The sequence below is a fragment of the Thamnophis elegans genome, chromosome 10, assembly GCF_009769535.1.
Source record: "Thamnophis elegans isolate rThaEle1 chromosome 10, rThaEle1.pri, whole genome shotgun sequence".
NCBI classification, from domain to species: Eukaryota; Metazoa; Chordata; class Lepidosauria; order Squamata; family Colubridae; genus Thamnophis; species Thamnophis elegans.
The window spans coordinates 6,669,463-6,675,462 of NC_045550.1; positions in this window are offsets into that span (position 1 = coordinate 6,669,463).

Sequence of the window (6,000 nt, forward strand, 5' to 3'; positions counted from 1 at the left end):
CCGGCCTGTAGGCTGGGAATTTGACAGCCCTGTCCTAGAATAATTTGCACAACCAGATTAAGGAACTAATGGTTAGTGCTTCTATTTTTGTATATATTGTATGTTTCATTTTTTTTTTATAAATATTGAAAATTATTTGCTGCTAGTGAGAGTAGACCACAAGGGCACAATTTATATAATTGCCCTCCCCCCCCTTTTAAAATGCTGAGAAATCATACACCCTTTTCTCCTTTGTGCTCCACCTATCTTTTAATGCCTGGAACATCTGGCCATTTTAACTTATTTTTTTAGCAGCTTGGAAGTTGTAAATATAAGGCAACAAAGATTACTTTGTTGATTTTCAGTGGCCTAGAATGTAACTAGTAGTATCTTGAATTTGCTGTTTTCCTCAGTAAATGTGTGCTTGTCCTATATCGACCAGAAGGGTGGTGCTACACACTCATCTTTGATTTGTGTCTGTGCTTACATTTAAAGTCTTAAATGGGGAAACTTAGAAAACTTTACAGCTAAGCCTTGTTGTATTTTCTAGAAACTAGAACAATAATCCAGTTGTTTAAATATAGTGCCCTAACACACCAGAAAAAGTTCATATAGAAATGTTCAGGGTTACCATGGGATAGTTCTTTTGTGTAATGACAGAAACATGTTTATTCTTTCTTTGATGCAGCAAAGGTGGGATCGGGCACAATATAAGAATAAAAACTAGGTTTGGATCTGGGAATATCTCTGGTTTCATATTTATTCTTTGCCATTCATTCATTGGCTACATTGAACTATTGTTTCTTGGCTTAGTTGAGAAGGGTGTGCGGCAGAGGTGGATTCCTACCAGTTCGCACCTATTTGGTAGAACCGGTTCGTCAAATCTACCGAACCGGTGAGAAGAGGCTCCACCAGTGGACCCGGAAAGCAGGCCACACCTACAGAAGAGGTTCCAAACATTTTTTGAAACCACCCACTGGTCCTTGGATATGATTATTCTACACTATCATGCTCCTATTTATAAAACTCAGTGCCCTCTGGTGAAAGGTAAGGATGACTACTCTGCGTTTGTGGTGCAATCAGAACATTGCGTGTGTAAAAGATGCCTTTTAAAAAACAAGTTCACATCCTATTCTTATGCATGCCAGTGCTGTGTGTGAGGTAATTTAAGGTGGTTCTGACAAGTGTCGTCGGCATCTTCATATCCGGTCACATGGGCGACAAGCCACTCCCATCCGGTCACATGGGCGGTAAGCCACTCCCACAAAGGAGGCCACACCCACAGAATAGGTTCGAAACCCACCACTGAATTATGGTGTCATTAAAAGACAAAAAAAAGTGTGTTCCCACCACAACTCTTCTAGATAGGTGGTTAGAGTACTGAGTTTTATGATTGAGTTGTTATGAAGTCCATGTGAAGCTGCCCTTGAAAAGGATGTGGAAACTCCAAGTGATATGCATTGGTCATATTGCTTTCTGATAGCATTTTGCTGACTGTTATATTAGTCTTGGATCAAGACTAATTTATCTTGGATTTATCCCTGATAAAATTCTAAGTCTTTGTTTTTACCAATAAAGTCTGAAATGATAAGAGGGCAAAATACCCGAAAGAGTACTTTACCTGTGTATACTTGTTAATTATTTGTTAATTATTTAAAGTCTGCTTATGAAGCCCATTTGTACATTTCAGTGTCAGATGGGTTCAGGATAGTAATTTATTGGAAGTAAAACCTATTTAGGTCTCAACTGGTTTGTTCTTTGAGTTTTCCAGAGAGCTTAATTCTGATTTATTTATTTGTTTAAGGAGTGTTTTTGTCCTCTTGGTATTATAATGCTTTAAATTTATAAATTATTATAAAATTTAGACCTTTTGTTGTTTTGAGATAACCCAGAAATTTTTACAAATATACAATGATAGTTATCATAGTTATTAGAAATTGGCAGAACTCTTAAAGTATTATTGTTAGCTTGAGCTATCTCATCCAACATTTATGCCAGTTATTTTCCTATTTAATTTCCATTTATTCAAAGGGCTATCTTATAAGATGCTGCAACATCCTGATCATATTATTTCTGTGTGTCATTCCTATTTGGTTTTTGAAAAAGATGGCATGAAGCTGACACGTTGCTCGCAAATATTTATTGTAGTTGGTCTTTTAAAAAAAATTACTATAAACAAGTTATATTCGACACAAATTCCATCTGATGGTTTATAAATCTATAATTACAAGCTGACGTGACTCTTTATTTCTGGTTTTAATATTCAGGGCTGATACTGCTTTTACCAACTGGTTAAAATACTTGGTTTTTATCAAGAAAACATATTCCTGAATTTACTGAACAACCGTCTTAATTCTAACTTTAACCAGCTGCTATGTCATTTGGGTTAGATGAAAATTTGTGGCTGGAACGGAAATCACTTTAAGGAAGAGCCGAAATGGGTGCATCTTGTTTTCGAAATTCTCTTCTTAAATACTACTTGTTAGTTTATTACCTCAAGCTTAATAACATATTTGAGACAAGGTTTCTCCTGTTTTTTTGTGAAACTTAGTTCCATAGAGTTGAAAAAAACTGCAACTTTTTTTAAAAAGTGATTCCTCTTGAACAAATTCAAAGAAGGAAAACAAGTACTTTATTTCTCTCCATGATTTATATGTGCAATTTGCTAGTTGATGCAGACGCCCATAGAAACTTGATTGGAATATGTTCCGTAGAACTCATAGGATGCCTGAGCAAACATATTTTCAGCTTGCTAGCCTTCATTCCTTCCATTACCATAGCTGGATGCTACATCTTCACAACTACAGTCTTGTTTCTGAATACAAGGAGAAATAGAGCTGTAGAGCTATACGTCACTTGCAGAGTGATGAAAACATATCTCAAGCCAAGAAGTTCTATTGCAGATTTGCTGGAAACCTGATATAAACATGTCATTTTTTTTTAATGGGGAAAGGAGGCCAGAACTAACAATCATTTTTTTCTTAGCCAACATGAACCCAGGCAAAAATCTTTCTGTACCCAGAAACTGACAACAGCTGAGCATCAACAAGACCAACAAGCAGGGCCGGATTTTCCTATAGGCTAACGAGGCTTCAGCCTAGAGCCTCAAGATCAAGAGGGGCCTACATTCAAATTGTTAGCAAAATTAAAATTACACTATTCTAAAAACAGTGAACACTAAAACACTGAACCGAAATAAGGAGAAATTCTACGCAGATGACTAATAAACAAACATAAAAATGTATTGGTTAAGATCGTTCCAGTGCCGCGGCAGTTGGGGAGCCCGCCCATGTTCCTGCACCGGCGGTCGGGCGAGAGGCGCGGGCCGCTCCCAGTAGCTGCCCCGTTGATGCGGAGCCCACCAGCAGCCAGGCAGGTGAGGGCGAGGGGGCCGAGCCGGGCAGCTGAGCACAGCAGGGGAGGCGGCTGGCCTCGCTGCCTTTGCCGCAGAGCAGAGCCGCCCTCCGTCGGGAGGCCAGCTATATATTGATATATTGATATATCACAGTATGATGTCTCTCATGTAATTTACAAACTTAAAAATGGGAGGTGAAAGGGCCTCATAAGTGGAATAGCCTAGGGCCTCTTTTCATCTAAATCCGGCCCTGCCAACAAGAATGTATTGGCATTGTTTACCAAACTTAAAATAATGTATCCAAGCCAAGGAAGGTGGGCAATACGTTTACATGATACATAATAAAGGAAATGTCCATTACTTACTGAATTCAGTGATGTAGGATGTACTAGGGTGCCTGCTTTCATCCTCTGCATAAGAGGGAAATTATCACTGTCATTTTTTAATGATGCGGCAGAATAATTTAACAATCACATGGAGTATTATGAACAGAACTGAATTGAACTGGTTAGATAGCTTGAACTGCAAATAGAACAAATTGTTCAATTCTAGCTAAAGTAGTCTGCTGATTAATAATGAAAATAATCAGAGGTGGGTTTCCTACCAGTTCGCACCTATTCGGTAGAACCGGTTCGTCAAATCTACCGAACCGGTTAGAAGAGGTTCCACCAGTGGACCCGGAAAGCAGGCCACACCTACAGAAGAGGTTCCAAAATTTTTTTGAAACCCACCACTGGCAAGGATCTTGTAACTTGACAGCTTTAAGACTTGCATGCTTCATGCCAGAGTTTCTGAATAGCTACTTGGACTGACCTAAGTACTAATTCATAATTTCATATCCAGTCACATGGGCAGCAAGCCACTCCCATTCGGTCACATGGTGGCAAGCCACTCCCACAAAGGAGGCCACACCCCACAACAATTTTTGAAACCCACCACTGGCTTAAGTGTAATTATTCCGAGACCAGGAGTTGTTGGAGAAGATCTTAATGCTTGAAAAAAATACAAGACAATTGCAAAGAGGGAGATAAAAGACAAGATGGCCAGGATACTATCATAGATAATACTCTACAAGCATAAATGTACAATGGTATCTAGACTTATATACTGCTTCATAGTGCTTTACAGCCCTCTCTAAGCAGTGTTACTGAGTTAGCATATTCCCCAACAATATGGGTCCTCATTTTACCCACCTCGGATGAATGGAAGGCTGAGTCAACCTTGAGCCTGGTGAGATTCGATCTGCCAAACTGCTGGGAGCCGGTGATCAGCAGAACTAGCCTGCAGTACTGCACTCTAACCACTGCAGCATCATCTATCAGGTGATGAAGAGCTTCTTGATTGAAAACAACTTCTCCCTTCTGGGCAATAATATAAGTAATCTTAATCACAATAATGCTCAAGATTTAATGGGTTTAATACTTGTCCCAGTATTATTCTAACTAGCTGGACTATTTGCATAGTGATTAATACCAACTTACAGTGTGTGGGATAGATCATCTAAAATTATATACCTCATTTCAAGAGCTTTATCTCCTAATGGGAACAACTTTTAAGCAGTATAGATGGTACTCAGCACTCAGTTTAGACTGCAATTATATAACATGTATACATGAAATGATAGTGAATCACATCATACTTAGTTGATTTTTTTTCTTGGGCTTAAACCTATAACCTGTTTTAAAGTGTGCTGTTGAAAGCTATTTCTGATTTGTGCACTATTTCCTGTCTCAGATGTAAAATGTTGAATTGGAATTTTGGACTGGCTGTGAGTGAGCACACACAACAAAATTCCTCCTGCCACCCCTCTAAAGGCCACACAACATGCTGAGCAGAGGTGGGCTCCTACCAGTTCGCACCTATTCGGTAGAACCGGTCCGTCAAATCTACCGAACCGATTAGAAGAGGTTCCACCAGTGGACCCGGAAAGCAGGCCACACCTACAGAAGAGGTTCCAAAAATTTTTGAAACCCACTACTGGTCCTTGGATATGATTATTTTACACTATCATGCTCCTATTTATAAAACTCAGTGCCTCTCTGAAAGGTAAGGATGACTACTGCGTTTGTGGTGCAATCAGAACATTGCGTGTGTTGAAGTTGTTTTAAACGCAAACCAAAGATTTGCCGGCGGCGTCCTTGTGCACACGTGCAGTTCATGCATGCATCTTAGCACCTGCGTGATGCTCCAGCTGCTCGCAGAGAATTGCGCATGCGCTGTATGTGCCATGCGCCTGCGTGGAAGCGCAGAAGCCTTTAAAGACTGGTAAGAAGCAAGGGTGGGCGGTTGGGCCCTTTGGTGGTTCCCGGAGGTTACTTACATCCAGTTCACCGACCAACCGGTCCGCGCGGACCACCGTGGACCGGTTGAAACCCACTCCTGATCTATAACCATATTTGTGGTTCTGGGTGCATGATAGAAATCCAGCCTTATAATTTTGATCTACTAACTTATCTAGCACACTCATCCTAACATGGGGTTTTCCAACATATTTGGAGGCCCCTGGGTTACAAATGCTAAGTCAGCTGTTACTCTCTTGTGAAAAGATAAAGCTACCTTGCAAAAGAAAAAGTGAATGTCTTCCAGTAGTTGATTCTGGAGTGTAAAATTGGAATTAACTATGATTTTCCGGCTTTAACCAAGATGTGCTTCAGATAATTGGTTAT